We start from the raw sequence: 21583 nt of genomic DNA, 5'->3' as shown, positions 1-21583 counted from the left end.
CCCCTCCTTTCCCACCTCCTATCCTTCAACACTCTTGCACCGCCGCCATGAGCCACCCCACCTGCAGGGGGATCCCAGCCTCTCAGCCCGTTCCACGGGGACTCCAGGGTGTAGGGCCAGTGCCTTCACAACACGCTCTCCTTCCCCAGGGAGGGGGGCAGAGACAGCAGGAGGGTCGACGTGTGCCTGCAGGCACCCATGCCCTTGGCCTGCAGATCGCCCATCGCACTTTCGTTTGGCTCCTGCCAGGGCCCGGGGGCACCGCCGGCTTTATCAGCGCTCCCATCTATCAGCTGGGATCTGTGCCTGCTCGCCTCTCCGGCAGGGGTACAACAGAAAACTAGGACCCCCCTTAGAAAAAGTCAACGTCACATGGACATATCAAGGTCAAAAGGGTAAAAACGGGGGACACAGGGCCTCCTGCGCAGCAGGGGGCTATGCTAGGGTCCTAGAGGGAGGCTCGAACATGTAAACTACTGTGGTATGGGGGAAATGTGATTGGGCACTGCGGGCAGGCCTTGGCGCATGGTTGAAAAACACCAGTACCCCAAGGCGGTTGATGTTTTTGGGGTGCCCAGGTGTAGGAGTAGCACAGCTCGCACTTACAGGCTGCAGGCTGCAGAGGAAGACAAGCGTGCACCTGGCGCTGCAAAACCCCATGGGCAGTGAAGATAACGGCGGGTCCGGGGGCCATGTCACGTGAGTGACGTTTCCGAACATCGTCGACGTCGTAGCCTAATTGGACAATAATCTTGGCGGGCGGCCGGGTAAGGTTCGACAGTCAGTAATATTATTTTGCATTTTGGTGTCACGGACACCAAAATGCAAAATAATATTACTGACTGTCGAACCTTACCCGGCCGCCCGCCAAGATTATTGTCGACACGGACCACGGTGTCACCCTATGTGATGGTGTCACCCGGTGCGGTCCGCAACCCCGCACCCCCCTAGTGACGCCACTGCTATGGGCCATTATAAATTGGACATTTAAGACCTCATCACAAGATTGACAAGTTCATGATGGGGATGCAGCAGAGTCAGAAATTATTAATCAGCATCTATCTCTCCATCAAAATCCAATTATTAAGAGATTTTGGGCCAGATGTATCAACATACCCTTTTGCGATTTCTTAATAGCGATTTTTAAGGAATCGCTATTAAATCGCAAAATGGTATGTATGTAGAAATTCACTATTTTTTAGCGATTTCTTAAAATTCCTTAATTGCGATTAGCAAATTGCTAATCGCAATTAAGGAATAATTTCCCATTCATTTCTATGGGCCAGGAGGCCCATAGGAATGAATGTGAAATTATTCTCAATTTGCGATTCTCAATTTGCTAATCGCAATTTGAGAATAATTTCAAGGGTGCAGGGGTGTCTCAAGAACACCCTGCTGCACCCCTGAAAATTACATGTGTGCGCATATGGCGCACATACATGCCCTAAGGGCATGTATGAGTATCACAATGCCACCTTTACAAATTGCATAAAGTGTTTTTTTTTTTTAATCGGAAATTACCACCAACTAAAAGTTGGTGGTAATTTGCGATTTCTTAGCCTAAATTCGGAATTTTTAAATGGTTGATACATTGCATTTAAGAAATCGAAATTTGCGATTTCTTAAATGCTTACGCAATATTAAGGAATCGTAAACTTTGCGATTCCTTGATACTGCGAGGCTTTTTGCATGATACATACCGTTTTCCGTTTTTTTTGTCGCTAACGCTGCTATTTTGCAATTCACAGCATTTGCGACCAAAAAAAACGCTTGATACATCTGCCCTAATGTTTCCAGAATTGGAAATAATCATGTAGACCTGGAATTATCAAATAATTTTGTGTTAGTTATCTTTGCTTTCGGGGATATTCATTGTTGGCAAGACCTTTTGTGCCTCTTCCACAAGGCAGAGTAGTTGTGTTTTTTTCAGGTCTTCCAATTCAGAAATTTACCACAGAGTATCCTACAATTGCTGCTAACCCACCACCAGTTAGTTGTTTGATTTACATGAAATACTGCATAATTTTCAGGGATTAGATTTATAATAATGGGCCTGCAGTCATCCTTCCCCATGTCGCCGTGAGACGTAAAAAGTCCATCTTCTGTTTGTCTAAATAAATGTGAGAAATTGTTTTTTTTGGTTGAGGGTGGTAAAACCCCACTCAAGCAACTGCACAATCTTTGTCAGGGTTACCTACAAAACGTCACTTAATATGTGCTTAACCCTCTAGTAGCTTTGCACATAAAGCAGGCAGGCTTAATTTAGAGGCAATTGGAAAGAATTTATGGAGCACACAAACAATAATAAAGAGAAAACACAACACAAGACTTAGAAGTAGAACTAGCACAAAGCACAAAGAACCACTTGTGGTTATCTGGTCTTGCAATACCGGATGAAAGTCACAAGTACAGGCCAGCCATGATGGAGCATGGGCTAGATACGGGGACAAGGTTAATCCCACTGAGTCCAGTGCAAAGAGTCCAGTTGGTAGTGGATGATGCCACAAGTTGAAGGGGGAGTGCTGTGGATTGTTGTCACTGGTTGCCGGGTGTTGTGGATTATCGTCGAAGTAGCATGAAGGTTCTATTGGGTGTTGCTTGTGGTCGTTACTGACGGTTCGCGTTGGAGGTCATCATGGCCTCTCTACATGTTGCGAAGTGCAGATCTTGCGTTGACAGTCATCACTGGTGATTAGTGTGTCGGGTTCAAACAACTCCAATGGAGTCCCAGAAGCAACATGAGGGGAAGGAGGGTGAAAAGAGGAAGAGAAAACACAAATTCTATGACAAGGAGCAGGAGGTGCTCATAGAGGAGATGGTGTGTAGCCATGAGCTCCTCTTTGGCAAAAAGGTACTGCGAGTCCCTGAGTCTAGGAAAAGAAAGATTTGGCTGGACATTCAAGAAAAAGTCAATGCTGTGGGTGTGACTTATCGCACAGTGGAAGAACTGTGAAAGAGGTGGTATGACATGCGGCAAAGGTCGAAGGAGAAGGTGGCAGCCAGACTGAAGGAGGCGAACAAGACCGGGGGAGGATCATCAACAGCAGAACAGCCAACATCCCATGAGGAGTTGGTAGAGTCAACCCTTCTGCCAGAAAGTGTCAGTGGTGTGGCTGAGATTGACAGCTCAGACCCGGCAACCAGCAGCCAAGGTAAGATGCACGCCAAATATATCTGCACAGATCCCCATCCCATGCACACTTTCAATATAGAAACAACACATGTCAATCCGGTCCACTTCTTACAGCACACCCAGCAATGCATCATGGGAGACGTAGTTAGATGCATGATAGTGTGTACATGACTCATAGGAAATCAAATGCAGCATGTGGTTCAGTGATAAGGGAATAAGACAGTGTCAGAAGTTAGCCAAGACAAATTGTAGACACTTTATGGAGTGCAAAATGCAGGCAATGACACAAACTCATGTATTCCCCTTTACATCCGCAGCACAATCCAGGGCACTTGATGACAGTGCAGAGGGAGATGACTTTGCAAATCTTGAGGATCAGGCTGATGATGGGGACACAAGTGGAGAGACAGAGGACACAACAATCATGCACAGGAAATGCACACATGAGCCCCCACTACCTCCATTTGAGGATGACATAGAGGCCACAGGGGAGGAGAGTGAGCAGAGAGATGAAAGGCAGGGTGTGTCACACATGCGTGGGCAGGAAACCCCACAAATGAATGTGCCAGGAATGTAAAGACGCAGGTCAAGGCCCAGGACCAGCACTGCCACCGATGAGGAGCACACAGTCTTTGCAGGTGTTGAAAACAGCATGCTGCAGGTAAAGCGCCTGCAACAGAAATCATTGCGCTCCATTAACAGGCAGTTCAACACACTCAACAAAAATCAGCGCTACTTGGGGGAGGGCATCATGGCCATGGCAGGTACCATACGTGACCTCTGTGACACTCTGAAGCATAACCAAGATGCCAGGGAAAGGGCTGCCCAACGTGCCAATGCGCGGCTGCATAACTACACAAAGGCGCTGAACCGCCTGTGCACCACCACCAGCAACTTGACCCGTCGCAGCATTACCATGCAGGTGGAAATGTCACACTGCTGCCAGGATATTGCAAGAGGCCGGGAACAGGTCACCAGTGCAGTTGAGCAGATGCAGACGGCTAACTCCGGTGGTACAGTACTCATGGTCTCTGGGGAGAGTGAGGAGACATCAAGTAGGAGCAGCAACACTCCAATATTGCCAGAAGCAAGAAGGCACAGTGGCAGACAGGGTGCAGTACCTAGGCACCCAATGGAGGCCATTCAACCTGGAGACCGACCAGCACCAATCCGTCACCGGAGGAGGTGAGCTGTACAGTGAAACAGTTGCGTCAATGGGTGATGCAACCCATTAATACATATTGAACACTCTTTGGTGAACTACCTGCACTGTGTGCATAACATGCACTGGGTACAGCAACAGTGAATGTGTGAGAACCATGAATAAACACAGCACTGATTTCAATCAATATTTTGCCTCATGTCATCATTACTCACCTAGAAGTAGTTTTGTTTGATCTCAGTCCGTCTCTGACATCCGGCAGCTGTGCCAACTCCTTATGCTGGTCTGCCAGGGAGAGCAGTGCAATCGTCATCAGATGTGTCTGTATCGCTCACATCAATTGTGGTGCCTTTCCTCATGGCCATGTTATAGAGCATTGCACAGCTTGCCACGATTTTACAGCAAGTCTCAGGGCTGTATTGCAGTGCTCCTCCACTTTTATGCAGGCACCGGAACCGGCTCTTTAGGATTCCAAACGTACGCTCTATGATGCAGTGTGTAGATCTGTGTGCCCTGTTGTATCTCCTCTCCTTGCATTGGCTGGATCCAGGTACGGGGTGAGGATGAAGTCACGCACTGCATAGGCACTGTCACCTGCAGGGATAGACACAATAGGTAAATCAATGCCCCCCCTCAGGAGATGTAGTGGATGGATGGATGTGTGCCATGCATTTACCTAGCAGGTATCCCTCTCCAAACTCTCCAGCACTCAGACGTCTGTGTATCCCACTATGTCTAAAGATGAAAGACTCCTGTGTACTGCCAAGCTATTTAGGAACAATGTCATTGATGATATACTTAGCATTGCACACAATCTGTATATTCAGGCAATGGTAGCATTTACGGTTTCTGTAGACATATTCAGTTGCTGCTGGGGGTGTGATGGCCATATGGGTCCCATCAATGCAGCCAATGACGTGAGGGAAACGTGCAATCTGGTAGAAGTCAAGTTTTGTTTGCTGTAATGCCTGTTGGGTGCTGGGGAAGTATATGTGATGTGATAGCCTCTGTATCATTGCATCCAGAAATGCTTGGAAAAAGCGCAACAGAGCACTCTGTGACACCCCGCCAACCTCTGCTATAACCCCTTGAAAACTCCCTGAGGCCAGGAGGTGCAGGGAGCACAGGACCTGCATATGGGTGGGAATTGTTTGGGTCCTGCGTGTTGGGTGTTCCAAATAGGGCTTCAGCTCCTCAATCAGGTCCAAGATGGTCTGTGGGTGCAGCCTGTACTTGTCATGGATCTCCTCTTCAGTCTGCTGGAACAGAGTGATACGTAGCCTGAAGATACGTTCCTGTCTCATTCTCCTCTGTGCAAGAGCCCGAATATGCAGCCTCCTGGCTATCACATATAGTGCTGCCATTGTGGAAGGATATGTTGCATTGTGGGCTGGTTTAAGTACCTTGCACCTGGTTACCACCTGCATGGACTTGGTGTTAATTGCGATTTCTTATTTTCCGAATTTGAGGATTTCGCAAATTGCGATTTTTTCATACATTTCCTTGCGATTTCCTAAATTGCGATTTGTTTTTTGTGATTTCCGCAAACTGAGAAAATCGCTATTTAGGAATTTACAAGGAAATTCGCAGATTTCTTGTTTCGCAGTATTAGAAATCGCTATTTTTGTGATTTCTTAGTTTGCACTGCGAATGTGTCTCATACATCTCGAATAGGGAATTTTTTATCGCAAACGCCGTTTTTAGCGATTCGCAGAGTTTGCGACTAAAAACTTGTTTCATACATATGCAAAGAATAGCCCAGCAAAAAACACGGTCCTCCACGGTGTCGGGCAGCGCTGCCCGACACCGTGGAGGACCGTTCTGCCGGAACCATACCATTTCGGACACATATTCAACAAAGAAAATTACCTGGAGCATAACAGATCCCAAGGTGGAATTTTACAAATTGATTTTAAAAACCACTTGGACTTAATATATGAGGAATCATTAGATTACAGCGCTACAGATACATACTATAAGCCCTGAAGAAGTCCTTGTAAAGGATGAAATGCGTTGGCGGTTTCAAAGGTTTTAACAAAAGAAAAATAAAGGATGAAATCGAAAATAATTACAACATCGACTGTTCTTTGGAACACTATTGTGCATTTGATTGTATAATTGTTGTTATCAAGAAGGGGAGAGGGTGATCAATAGATCCGCAGGGCACTCGTTACCACTCAAACAAGTGGAAGGTCCAGTATCAGCCTGTGCCCCCACCAAGTCAATGTAAACAAAAAGGGTAGCTGAACCGTTCCTGGTAGAGAAGAAGCTGTGTATTAGGCGTGACCATGGGTGTGTATGTGGCACCCTTGGGCATCCATTTTGTTGGAAATATTTGCCTCACACACCCGGTTGGTTTTTATGCTTCATCATCGGCGTTGCTCCTCGTCGGGGAGGCGGTGCAATCCCCGACGGGCTCACCTCAAAGAGGGGCTCTTTGACGGAGATCTTTTCTTCCAACAGCCTTATGGTGAAGTGCGGGTATGTGGGCAATGGAGTAAGAGAACTAGAAGGTGATTAAAATGTAGTAGGGGGTACCAAAAAAGTACTACTTTATTCTGGGGGTCTCCCTCTACGGTTAAAAACGTGAAAACAACTTCCTAAGTACCACTAAGTTAAGTGTGGTGGGACTCGGTGAAGTTGGATATTGACATGGTCAACATGTTTCTCGCACAAGGAATTTTCCGCGATTCTTCAGGACCTATAAAATATGTACTATGCAGTCATTCAACAACATGCAGGTGTCATATGTGTAAATGCAAGCACTGTCGGTTTATTTTACCTCTGTAGTAACATCCTCTGCCTGGATTGGAGAATAAAAATCATGTAAACAAAGTTAATTGCATTGAGACATGACAAAGAACTCAAGTGTGATCACGCCAAAGTCACACAAAGGGTGTCATGCCAGTGTTGGACAATAACATGTCTACTAGCTATAGTGAACTAAAGCTGCCAAATGGCAGCGTGCAGTGAGCACATTCCACCAACCATTCGTGTCTATGAGAGTGCTCTACAATTAAAAACAAGGCTAAAAACAATTTAAAAGTAGCAGTATAATGAGGAACTTATATTGTGGTGCACATTGGTTATATGTCGTGCTAGTCCGGTGATGGTGAATTATGAGGGCAAGCACACATCCATCTCACCTAATAGTCGGGGGTTAATTACCACATGAGTCTTCGGCGGTAATAGAACATCAGGAGAGAGCCATAAGGTGTAGCTGTAGGGGAACAAATGTATAGGCTGAGGGGGACTTGAGTGGAACAATACCCATTAAAATATAGGGCAAGTGGGCGATACCGCGAGGGCATAGGTCAGGGGTAGACATATCATTACCAAAGCATGCCATTTAAAATAACACTCCCCCATCTTTAGGTCTATCTTATGGTCTATGGCCATGAGTGAAAACAGGGGGGCAAACATCAAGGATGGACCCGTTATTACCAATTTATGCCGATTAGAAACACAATCCCCCGTTTCTCAATCTATGTTGTGGTCTATGTCCACGAGCGGACATAGGGAGGTACACATCATGGACGAACCCGCCATGTAAATACCGAGGGTCGCCTTACCTCCATCAGCCCGTGTTCCTGCTCCTTGACCTACCCGTGACCGCCGAGCTCGAATAGGTGATAGAGCTCGGCGGCGCCCGCCATATCAACTATTTCGTGTTGATGGAGTCCCGCAAAGCTCCGCCCATCCGCGGGGATCACGTGACCCGTCTCAGTATCGCGTCCGCCATGTTGGAATGGCAGAGATATCCAATATAACCGGGTGAAATCTCGGATAAGGGGGTAGAATTATTGGGTTCAACTGCGTCTGTAACATTATATGCAGGGCCAATGTGAGTTTCTTAATAATACCTTCGGCGGCGTGGTGCACTGGCCATTATATGTTGGCCTTATGTGAGGGTGCTCACCGCGGTCGCCATCTTGGAGAGGTTAAATAAGGTATAAGTGCAAACCGGATCACCTATATGTAACCACATTAGGGCTATGTAGATAGAAGCGTGTGTGTTCCGGTGGTCTGCAGGAACACCTAATTTGTGGGAAGATTGCGATGGAGAGGTTGTACCCTGGATATATTATATATAAGTGAGCGATCAGAAAACTCATTAGGCATATCAGTATGTATATTGATGATACAAGGCGGTTGAGTGTGGGCCCTGGCCCTGTGATTTATCTGTCAAGAATAAAGGAGCCAAAGTCATGGTCTGATAGAATTGTGATGACATGAGGACTGTGGGTATATCCAAATTGTATTTTATCATGGGTGATACGAGGTATGGTGTCCCCATCATGACACTGGAGGTGGTGTGGTGTCGGAAATGGCACTTAAACAGCGATAATGCTGAAGTGTATCCTGAGTCCCCTCTTCAGTCATAAGGCTCATGTGCCTCCATGGTGCATAATGCTGTCGTGGTAGTTGTAGCAGTGGGGAAACAGGGGGGCCTGTGGATGATTGTGATAGAAGACTGTAATGTGTATACAGTTGCATAGTCACCCTGGCAAGTTGTATTTAGAGAGCATGCCAGGGAATATCTTCATTCAAGCCTCTACTATCGGACGCTAATCGGTGGACCCATCTTTGCTCTTTGCGAAACAGGGCTTGTTTAGGGCAATTGGGGCTAGATTCCAACACAAGCCATTTCAGTGAATCTGCAGTGTGATTCAAGTCGAGAAAATGTTTACACATTTTGGTGTTCGTCTTCTTGCAGCGGAAGTTACTGCGATGTTCTATAATGCGGGTTTTGATTGGGCGGGTTGTCATCCCAATATATTGTAATCCGCATGGACACGTAAGCATATAAATACAGTGGGAGGTATTACAGTTAGTATGGCCCCTTAATTCCCAGCTGAAGGTGTCACTTAATTGGATGATCTTGTGTATGTCCGTATAAGTACATACTCCACAGGATCCACAGGGATAATGGCCTCTGACTGGAGGTAAGTTCCACAGGGTTTGTTGGGTCACTTTCTTTTGTACTTTCGGTCTTGTGCTGATCAGAATGTCTTTTACATTTTGAGATCTTTTGAAAGCAAATCTGGGTGTCTCGAAACTGAGACTGCCAGTATTGAGAATACCCCAGTGCCGCTTAATTACACTTTTGATCTTATTGGACCCTGAAGTATAGGTCGTGACATAGGTCATGGGTTGATTCTCAATCGGTACCACTTCACGTGGTTCAAGTAAGGCTTCACGATTATTGTTTCTAGCTCTTTTTTGGGCCATGGTCACCTCTCTCCTGGGGTAGCCTCTGTCTAATAAATTCCTGGATAGAATAGCAGATTCATGCTTGTAATCAGCTAGCGCACTGCAATTTCGCCGGACCCTCAGGAATTGTCCGAAGGGAAGGTTTGACCGTAAGGCTTTGGGATGGTGGCTAGAATAGTGTAACAAGCTGTTCCGGTCAGTGGGTTTCCTATACATGGTGCTGCTAAGTACTCCCTCTTTCAGTTTTATCGTGAGGTCTAAGAAGGAGATCTCTGTGGGTGAGGCAGACATTGTGAAATGGAGATATGGGTTGATAGTGTTCACCCAATCAAAGAAGGTCTCATGTAGAGTTGGTGGTCCTGCCCACAAGATGAGAATATCATCTATGAATCTTTTCCACATCCTAATATTGTCAAGGAAGGGATTGGACTCATGATGAATGTGCCGTTGTTCAAATTCTGCCATATACAGGCAGGCCACCGAAGGAGCAAATGTACTGCCCATTGATGTCCCTTGGGTTTGATGGTAGAACTGACCCTTAAATTCGGGCTGATGGAGGTAAGGCGACCCTCGGTATTTACATGGCGGGTTCGTCCATGATGTGTACCTCCCTATGTCCGCTCGTGGACATAGACCACAACATAGATTGAGAAACGGGGGATTGTGTTTCTAATCGGCATAAATTGGTAATAACGGGTCCATCCTTGATGTTTGCCCCCCTGTTTTCACTCATGGCCGTAGACCATAAGATAGACCTAAAGATGGGGGAGTGTTATTTTAAATGGCATGCTTTGGTAATGATATGTCTACCCCTGACCTATGCCCTCGCGGTATCGCCCACTTGCCCTATATTTTAATGGGTATTGTTCCACTCAAGTCCCCCTCAGCCTATACATTTGTTCCCCTACAGCTACACCTTATGGCTCTCTCCTGATGTTCTATTACCGCCGAAGACTCATGTGGTAATTAACCCCCGACTATTAGGTGAGATGGATGTGTGCTTGCCCTCATAATTCACCATCACCGGACTAACACGACTTATAACAATGTGCACCACAATATAAGTTCCTCATTATACTGCTACTTTTAAATTGTTTTTAGCCTTGTTTTTAATTGTAGAGCACTCTCATAGACACGAATGGTTGGTGGAATGTGCTCACTGCACGCTGCCATTTGGCAGCTTTAGTTCACTATAGCTAGTAGACATGTTATTGTCCAACACTGGCATGACACCCTGTGTGTGACTTTGGCGTGATCACACTTGAGTTCTTTGCTATGTCTCAATGCAATTAACTTTGTTTACATGATTTTTATTCTCCAATCCAGGCAGAGGATATTACTACAGAGGTAAAATAAACCGACAGTGCTTGCATTTACACACATGACACCTGCATGTTGTTGAATGACTGCATAGTACATATTTTATAGGTCCTGAAGAATCGCGGAAAATTCCTTGTGCGAGAAACATGTTGACCATGTCAATATCCAACTTCACCGAGTCCCACCACACTTAACTTAGTGGTACTTAGGAAGTTGTTTTCACGTTTTTAACCGTAGAGGGAGACCCCCAGAATAAAGTAGTACTTTTTTGGTACCCCCTACTGCATTTTAATCACCTTCTAGTTCTCTTACTCCATTGCCCACATACCCGCACTTCACCATAAGGCTGTTGGAAGAAAAGATCTCCGTCAAAGAGCCCCTCTTTGAGGTGAGCCCGTCGGGGATTGCACCGCCTCCCCGACGAGGAGCAACGCCGATGATGAAGCATGACACCCATCCGGGTGTGTGAGGCAAATATTTCCAACAAAATGGATGCCCAAGGGTGCCACATACACACCCATGGTCACGCCTAATACACAGCTTCTTCTCTACCAGGAACGGTTCAGCTACCCTTTTTGTTTACATTGTATAATTGTTACCATTTGTTTGTAAAAGTGAGCTGGGCTATTCTTTGTAGTTGAATTTGGGTATGCTGGTTGTATTACGACCATCGTCCCATTTATTGGAGGTATAGGGGATTGTGCCTCCAGCCCCCTTTTTTTGCACCTTTTTGACTTTACTAGAAAGGGAAACTAGGACGTGTGCAGGCATCTATGCTTTGATTCCCAAAAATGTGTGCAACTTTCATACATATGCCCCTTAATCCCAGAATTGCTCAGACACCCTGTAGACTTGATGTAAATGAAGTCACTGGTCAGCTTAGAGCTAGCGTCTCCCCGAGATTCCTCAACCACCACCTGTGACCAATATTTTGTTTTCAGCGTAGCCTTGGTTGGAAAGACAGTTGAAGCCGGTTGATCCCACAAATCATGGAGCCCTAACGAATACAGTGCTGACTTCATGTTTGGGAGCTACGGAATTGTATTCAATTAGTCAGCCTTCATGACATCCTTTAGGCTTTCCACATAATGGGCAAGCTCGGGAGTGGCCTAAAGGCATCTCAAATGCAGTAGGGGCCACAGGCGGATTTTACCCTATGCCCCTGTAACTCCCAAGTCACTAAACAATGGATATAACAGGGTACTAGGTGGAAGAGATGTAAGATTCCTAAGGAATTTAATCTCAGTTCTTATAAGGTCGTCACTCAACATGGCATGTCACAGGGTATATTTTGTCTTTATTTCTGAAGTATTCTAAAATATGTTTTTTCATGCAACACATAATTGACCCTATGTATCTTTTGAGGCAGGAGCAATCTATTATGTAGAATGAGAACTCAGTGGAACATGTTGTATGTGTCCTAATCTTTTGTCTTGTCTTCTGAAATGCAAGTGTTTATTTAGTCCTATTATGGCTGGATTGCACAGGCTCTACATTTGCCACACTTCCAATAACCGGGTTGCTTATTTTACCAGGTGTCCTGTATTCCTTCTTTGGGTAAAGAAACTGTGTACTAATTGATCAAACATCTAGTTTTGTTTTTGTCAGGTTTCTGTGCAAAATGTAACACTCCCATCTATGTATGTCTGCCTTTTTGTCAGTAGTTTCAGTTTCAGTTTGTTTATTTATTTTGAAGGTTAAAAACCATCATGAAAATACATCACAATAAAAACATACATACATGATCACAAACTTTCTCAACAACATGTCATTATTTTTTTTTTAAAAAGGAGGGAAAAAGGGGCATCACATTTAAAAAAGAAGCGTTTTTGCAAGTAATAGGACCAAAGTGCAGATGGCATACAGAAACCCAGAATCACTTAATAAAAGCCTCCCTTGCCAACCAATTCAACATCCCCTAGTGTTTCTCAATTTAAAGGCGATTTTAAGAAAGCTTATAATGGCACATAGGGTTCGCATTTCAGTGGCTCTTTGCAGATACAGTAATGCAGATTTGGCATGGATAATTTGTGAGTCTTTTAAAATCCCTACTAAAAATCTTTGACGAGGTGTTTTAAAAAAAGGACACAATAATACAAAATGAAGGGTGTCCTGCGGAGACCTATTGTCGCAGCCGCAGGCACCCTTCTGCTCAATTGTTGGAGTAAAACCTGATGGATGAGCTAAATTGTGGTGCAACAAATTGAGCCTAAAACGAGTCATTAAAAACCTCTCATGCTGACTATGCAATAAAAAGAGGTAAGGTTCCATGCCAACTTGATTCGAAACTAGCGAGTGAGCAACTACCGAGGATTTAATAGAGTCAAGCTCCCTCCTCCTGCCACTAAATTTGTCCAGCAATTGCCCTTGTACCGAGCGGGTGGTGTATTGTCCACCAGGGATGGATCCAAAAATAGTCTCTGTTCATCTATTTCCCCCAGGGTGTCTTTTATGTATTTCAACCAGGGAATTTGGAGGCACTTTTCTTTCGTCAAACAATCCTGGATAATCTGTCTGGATAGTTCCGCATTGGGATTTAGCCAAATTTTGATCCAGGCCAGTATGGGTCTCAATCTAATCAAGTCCGCTATATATGTTATTCCCAGCTCATTGTGTGTTACTGCAGCTGAGGTGCTCTGGGGAAGTTTTAACAGTTTTTTTTTAAATTTCTCTTCCTCGCATTGAATTAGTTTAGCATCTCTGAAGCCCCAGACTTCAGATCCGTAGATAGTCTTTGAGATGCTGACTGATCTGTACAAAGTTAACACCTGCTCTGGGGACCACCTTCCCATTCGACGTGCAAAGTTTAATATGGCTCCATTGGCTGAGACTAGTCTCCTCGCCCTCTCCTCTACCAGCGGGGCGAACTTTAGCGTCTCGTCGAATAAAAGACCCAAATATGGGAATGTTTTAACACTATCCAAGACATGATCCCCCAGTTTGAATGCGAATTTCTTCTTCGGTTTCTTCCCCACTATCATGATGAAGGATTTTGTCATGTTTACAGATAAGTCCAATTTCCTCATGAAGTCTGCGAAACCCTTGATTAGGAGCTGCAGGCCGACCGCCGTCCGGGCTAGGAGGACGGCGTCATCGGCGTACAAAAGTACTGGCAGGTGACGTAAGCCCACCTTTGGGCAATCAGTTCCCAATGCTATAAGGTCGCTCTCCAGACCGTTTATGTAGAGGGAAAACAAAAAAGGTGCCAGGATACACCCCTGCCTGACCTTGCCTGAGCACAGGAAGGGATCGGTACTCACCCCCCCCGCACTGTAGCGGACCTTGGCAGTGGTGTTCCAGTGAAGTTCCCTCAGGATGTTGATAAGATCCGGGTCAATTCCCAGGTTGGACATGATCGACCATAATTTGGCTCTGTTAACATTGTCAAACGCCGCTGCTAAGTCCATGAACCCCATATACATGGTGCCTTCAGACGCCTTAGTATACTTAACAGTGAGCAGGTACAGGTTGAGGCACTGGTCGGTGGTTGATCTCCCCGTTCTGAACCCATATTGGGTGTCCACCAAGATGTTATGGGTGTCCGTCCAGTCCAGTAGGCGATTGAGAAGTGCCCTCCCCAGTACCTTGGCAGAGACGTCGATAAGCGAGATTGGTCTGTAGCACTGCGGGCTGTCCCTACAGCCTTTCTTGTAAATCGGGACAATCACCGCAGTGGACCATGATCTCGGCAGGCCCGTTTTGATGGCTGCATTCAGAACTCTCATTACCATTGGGGCCCAAAGGTCCGTATTGCTAAGATATAGATCCGGGGGGGTTCCATCTGGACCCGGGGCTTTATTTCGTGTTAACCCTAGGATTGCCTTCCGAACTTCATCCAGGGATAATTCGAATTTTTCCGCCCTTGGCCCCCTCCATATTCCGTCACCAGTGTCTACATCCTGCTGGTTATAAAGGGATTTAAAGTGGGCAATCCATTGTTCCGGCAGAATGTTTGAGCTGATGACTGGGGAGCTTGAATCGTGGAAACATGGTTTATTTATAATTTTCCAGAACTGGATATAGTCCTTGTTTTCGCCGGCCTCCCTTAAGTCTGCCCAGATTTCCTTATGAAGGGTGCTTTTTCTAATCTTAACCTGGGTTTTATAGTTCAGTCTACAGCGAGTGATTTCATTTTTATCCCTTGGTGTCCTTTTCAAGCTCTGTTTTAAGTCTCTTAACGCTTTAGAGCAGTTGGCATCAAACCATCTAGGCGTGGATTGCAGGTTTACGGGCTTCTTGGTTGTCAGGAGTTTCTCTATGATTTTGGTTAAGGACTCAAACGCCTCTACTACTCCTCTGCCCTCTGTTGAAACCTCTAGACAGGTCTCTATTTGCTCTTTCCCCTCACTAACTAGTTTAGCATAGAAATCTTGGGGGTTGATCACTGACCACCTTAGGCGTCTCCCTCGATCTGTCGGTTGGATTTCTGCTTGTTGGATCACCCCTGGAGCTTTAATAAAATCATTCCCTTTGATTTCTGTTATAATAGGGTTGTGATCGCTAAAGGGACTCCACTCTGTCCTGGTATTTATGATCCTTTCCCTAGCCCAGGTGGATATCATAACATAATCTATTATAGAACCCCCGCTTTTACCCTTGAATGTTGGTATTGGTGATTCCCCTGCTTTATGAGCGGCTAGATCCATGACCTTAGTGAGGGCAAAGTTGTCTAATAGCTTCATCAATAATCTGCCCTCTTTAGTGTGTGAGAAGTGGGGGCCCTTTTCTAGAGGGCAAGCTGACCAATCGGAAGTTAAGGGGAGTAATTTGGGGCATAGATGGCAATTAAAATCCCCCATCAACAGGACAGTTGGTTCAATCCCCGTCGTCCTTTGATCTAATTCCTCGATTAGACAGCTCTCCAACTGCTCTAAGATTGGGTAATTTCCCTCCACCGGTCCGGAATTATAGAAATTCACAAACAGTAGACACTCCCCCTGAAGAGTAAGTCTAACTGCTTGTAAGTTATCTGAGGGACAATCAGTATATGACCAGGAACCTTTCAGGTCTAAATCTGCATATAAAACTAAACCTCCCTTTGCTCTTCCCGAGTTTGTACCCTGTGCGGGGTTAAAAAAACATTTGTAGCCCTCCAATTGACATGGGCCCGAATCTCTTGCCCATGTTTCCTGGAGCGCTATCACATGAAAACCTTTAATAAATTCTAGCCATTCCTTGTTTTTTAATTTGGCTTCCAACCCTGCAACATTCCAAGATAGAATGGTCAGGCCCTCCCGCTTTCCTGTGCCTCTTGCCTTATGGGTTTCAGCTGCTCTCACCTCCCCATCTAATGGTGAATCCAATGTAGTTGTTTTTTCCTTTTCCCTCTCGGGCCGGGGTGAGTCTAGTCCCCTGGTTGATATACTCTCCTTGCTCTCCCCTATAATCCCTACTTGTGGGCCAAGATAACTACTAATGGCCGGGCTTCCTATAAAGTTCTTTTTAGTGGGTGGAGTGAATTTGAGTCAATCTATATCCTCTAAAGATTGAAATGGGTCATATCTATTTCTCCATTGAGGGTAATCACGATGGAGATGGGGCTGTTCGGGGTGGGTTGCTAGTCTAGGTCTGTATGGGCGCTGTGATCTAACCAGCGTCCATCCTCCCTCATCCTCCACACGATTGTTATTTCTTGTCTTTGGGTAGAAATATCCCAGTGAGAGAGCACAAATCGTGCTTGTTTGGTTCCTATTGGAGTTCTTCAAGATGTACTCTACCAGGCTAGTGTCCGTGAAGTTTGCGACTATACAGTCTCCTCTAATGTCTTTCTTTCTCCCCCCAACCCAGTTTACCCTTCTTACACTTAGAATCTCTCCTCTTTCCCCACTATTTAAGGGTCTGTGGATATTCAACCATTTGGAAATTTTTGAGAGCAATTGTTGGTGTGTTTCTCTTTCATTAGGCCTATTTTCAGGAACCCCTGCAAAGATTATTACAAAGGGATTCGCCTCGGGAGGTAGATCTAAATGTGGTGCCTGAGTGTTGATGTTATCAAAGGGATCAGAGTCTTTATAACAGTGGTTGTAATGCCCTTCTCTCTGCGGGCGCTCATCGTGTCTCCGTTGCATTAGTGGATGTATGGGAGGTTTCTCCCTCTGCGTGTTATTCGCACCTTGATTTTGTCTCCCTCTAGAATTATCATTTGTTCCCCCTTTGGGGTTTGGGACAGAGTTGGGGGCCTCATGGATCTGGACTATAGCCTGTTGGACATGGCTAACGCAGTTGTTATTTTGGGCCCTCTTTGTGTTTGCCTTGTCATTTGTGATTTCCTCCATCAATTGTGGACGGTCAGCGGAAGTTTTTACAAGTGCCTGTTCTAATGCTTTAGATTGTTTGGAGAACTCACAGATTATTTTGTCTACCTTGCTTATGATGGGTTTTAATTGTGCCGCAATGAAGGATTCTAACTGTTTTTTAATATCTATTACTACTTGCTCAATCCACCCTGGGGGAATAGTGTCTACTAGGGGATTATTTTCTAGTGAATTATATTCTTGAAGGCTTATTGGGGAATTGGTTCTTGGGGGTGCTTTCCTCTGCCTCTGCTGCCCCTTGTTCCTCCCCACTCGCTTCCTTGCTTTCCGAGGGGCTGTGTCAATAAGTTCCGGGGATTCAAGCCCTGAGGTTTGGGCACAAGGGACATCCACTGTGTCATAATTTGGTTGTGACATACTGCCCTGGGCATTTAGGCTATCAATCAGAGAAGCGTCTCTGGGAGGAGTTTGGCTAATGGCATTCAGATTAGGCGAGGAGGATAGGCTCCGTTCCATTCGTTCAATTTCACCTGTAACTTTTTTTTGCATTAGGTCAATTGCTGTAGGTTTATTCCCCTTTGCATGGGCTGCCTCCTTTGTTTCCCCCCGGGTTGGCTTAGTGGTAGTTCTCTTAGAAGGCTTAATCCCGGTCGAGCGTGTGTTGGGGTGAGTGGACATCGTTCCCCTGTGGTCTCCTTCCTTTGCGCCACAACAATGTGTGGCGTTGGATTATACCAATCCTTCAGCGTGCTACCGTGGGGGTTTAGCGAGTGATCTTTCAAGGGCTCCTCTGCCCTAAGAAAATCCCCTATGGCCAGAGTACAGTACCTGTGTGTAGTATCATAGACGTACAGACCAAGGGGGGTGGCCCGTCCCGTCCCTCGTCGTCCCCGGACGGCCACAGACGGCCCGCCCTCTGCCCGGGCTCCGCCCGGTGCCGCCCGCGCGCGTCCGCGATGCGGTGGCGGCTGTCTGTTTTTATGCGCCTCCGTTCGCGCCAAGCAGGAAGTGGGCGGCGATCTCCCAGGGCAGGCTGGGAGCTGTAGTCTCGACCCCGCTCCGCGGCCGAGCGATGTCAGCAGCTCGCCGTCGGGGGAGACCACAGCGTCAGGAGCCCAGCTGTGCCCAAATGCCCAATGAGATCGGTGCTGCCAAAGGATCAGGTAAGCTGCGAGCCCCCTCGCCGCGCCTCACCACAGGACTGTTGTTTAGCGTTTGTTTTTAGTACAGTCATTGAATAACCTCTGTCCTTAAATCTAAATAAATACTCTCCCATCAAACCATTTTAATACAAAGGGGCTTATTACGATGTCGGTTGGAGTTGCCTTCGAGCGACACTGTCTCAGACTCAGGACCGACCAACCTCAGGCCGGCAGTTCTGACTGCCTAATTATGATTCAACCGAACACTGTTCGTTGCATACTCACTTTTCTCTATGGGAGCTTGTGTCACAGCCGTAAAACCGCCGAAGGACAGGATCCTAGAGAGAAATGGGTGTGTGTAAAACCCTGCACCCTGTGGCAGGCACCCCATTGTGCATGGATTTTTTTAGGGAATACCCTAGGTACCCCCTCGACCACCAACCATAGACCGTGGTGGCAAGGGAGCCCTGCTATGGACTCCCAAAGTTGCTTTTTGACAGCCTTCCCATGTCAGAAAGACCAGCACAGAAAGGCTGTGGGAGGCCGACATCGTAATCCCAATGGTGGAAACGCCATCTGTAGGGGATAACGGTGCGGTTCCGACCGGTTGGAAGACTCAGAGAGCCGGTCGGAACCGAGTAAGACTAACCGGGTGATTTACGTTCCAACCGCTGACATCATAATCGGGCGGTCAGACTGCAAACCAACTGTGTCATGTGGAACCCTGAAAGCTTTCAACTAGCAGTCGGTGGCTTTCCGACCGACATCGTTATCGGCCCCAAAGTATTGGACCTCAAGGCCCATGTTATAGACAAAGCACACTACCCTGTTCTGTACCGCAGCACATCTTTAACTGGGACCAGGCCAGTATGCCTTATCACAACATGGTGAGTAACCGCACTCGCCTGACTTGGGATGCATGAGTTGTCCAAGGCATTGTATTTCCACCCTTCCAAAGCCGCACGCTGTATGTGAACCACTTTTATGGGGTCCGCAGTCACTGCATTTTCCTATGGCCTCTTTGCATCTGTGCTGCGTCTGTAATAAGGCGTGTGCGCAGAGGATAAAAGTTTCCTCATTTGCATGGAGAGCCTGTACGATATATATTACCAAAACTCTGTGTGCCTGCATTTTCTGATCTGGTCTGGCAGTGCAGCTATCGCCTGACCATTATGTGAGCAACACTAGAGGAGCTTAGGCTCTGCCCACTTGTTGGGAGCCAGGAGTACATGTTTCGAATGGACATAAGTTATATTCGTCCACAAAAAAACGTCTCCCATGCCATTGTGTTTCAGGCTATAAAAAGCAACAGCCTCTATTAAAGACAGGCTCCACTAGTATTTCAGAAACAGCATTTCATTTTGACAATGTAACTTATTTTCTTCTTTTCGGTGCCGTTTTAAGGTACAGAAATAATAGTTAGCGAATGGGCCTATAAATTCTATTTAATTTCACTTTTACACGGATATTAAATCCAAACCATTCTTTCCTTTCTGAAAAGCTGTTTTACAAGCCTCCCCCTCCAGCGCGGTGAGCTCAGATAAAGGAGTGGCACTGCAGTGTGAAAATTGCTAAATTAAAAATTAATGGCCCTTACCGCCGTAAAGGGTTCTTCGAGCACAGGAGAAAGAGATGGCGCTTCAGATGCTTCTTTTTCTGTTTAAATGTTGATTTTTTTCATTACCTTTTTTTGGCAGTGATATTAAAGTCCAGGTCGCTTTTTACTGAAAACTCTTCTGATTGAGAGGAGCCACTTCTGCTGGAGGGAAAGAGGCACCGGGACATGTTGACAGTTCTAAAGTGGCAAAGTAAAAATTGAAAGCACATAGGTGTACGGAGGAGATGTATGGTTGTCCCATTGATTCGTGATGGTACATGCAAAGGAAAGTCCTGACTGCTCTGATCAATCAGCTCGTTCACAAAGAAGACATTTACTGGCAGTCAAACCCTGATTTGCATAACTCCGAATGTTGTGATTTAATATTAATTCAATAGCTAATCAGAATATGGCTCTACTTCTTCTGCTGCTTAGCTCATTTAACTTCCAGTAAACCAGGTCTTTGTCTCAGACTGTGCTTACCCAAGCCTGTACCCGGATTGGCCTTGTAGTTGGTCACACAACTAATCCCTCCTTTCACTGTGTCCAAGTACAGGGCGCAGAGATTAGGAGTGTCATCCTGTGGTGGCCTCCCTGTTTGGACCGATAAGGGCCATGGGGGGAGATTGGGGCACAATCTCTGCCCTTATCCCTTAGCTTGATCTCCCATCTTGTCACTACCCTCTCATCAGCCTCGCCACATTTGTATTCTCCCACATGATTAATCATTTACTCCTCTCACCTCAGCCATGTATCGCCTACTCCTCTGGACTGCACAAACCTACTCATCAGTGAGCCCATGCTTCTCAACGCTCCATCTTTCATACAATCAACCCACTTCGTCTCCTTCCCTCCGCAGCCTTTTCCTTCTGATCAACACCTGCCCACCCGGGGGCACCAGATGCCCATTAGGGGTTGCGCCCATATCACCATGGGAGGACAATTAGGGAATGTGACTTGGTGGGTTCAAAGCTACACTCTGCATTGGAATGTTCCTGTTTTGTGCTGAGTAGACACTGTTAATGCTCTAAATTCCAGTATACTCTATTCTGTCCTAGCGCCGTGATGTCCCTTGGGACGATTGATGCACTCTACAAATACAAATACAAATAAATGCTTTGCTCCCTAAAGCTCGCATATTTTCTTCTGAGAACACATACTATAGCAGGTATGTAATGTCCATTCTTTAGATCGCTCACCGGTGCCATGGGTGGAGTTATCAAAGTACAAAGGGGCTTATTTATGAAAAGTGACGCATCCTTGCGCATGCGCAGGGATGCGCCACTATTCCGTACGACACGCTGCGTCACTATTTTGCGACGCCGATGCGTGAAATTTATGCAATGGCGCATCATGTCGCGAGTGACGCTGAGCATAGAAAAAAAGTGACGCAGACGCTGCCGTCTTGACGTAACGAAAAGTCACGCAACTGCCTGAAAAGTGCCGTAAGTCAGAATCACGGTTCTGACGCAAGGCTACGTCGCTGTGCGCCACTTTCATGTTGCGTCAGATTCCTGTAAAACGCCAAAAATACACGCATCCATCTCCTAATTCTCCCGCAAAGCGAAAAATAGCTACCATGGAGCATGAAGGAGACAGCAGCAGTCAAGGGAACATCCCACATGGCAGCCAGGATGCCCAACCTGAAACACAGGGAAAGAGGAAAAGGAAAGTAAATTTCAGTGGTGAGGAGAACGACATACTCATCAATGAGGTGACAGACCACCAACACCAGCTTTTTGCAAGTTCGAAGTTGCCATT

The sequence above is a fragment of the Lissotriton helveticus genome, chromosome 3_1, assembly GCF_964261635.1.
Source record: "Lissotriton helveticus chromosome 3_1, aLisHel1.1, whole genome shotgun sequence".
Taxonomy (NCBI): domain Eukaryota; kingdom Metazoa; phylum Chordata; class Amphibia; order Caudata; family Salamandridae; genus Lissotriton; species Lissotriton helveticus.
Note: the sequence above shows the minus strand (reverse complement) of the source record.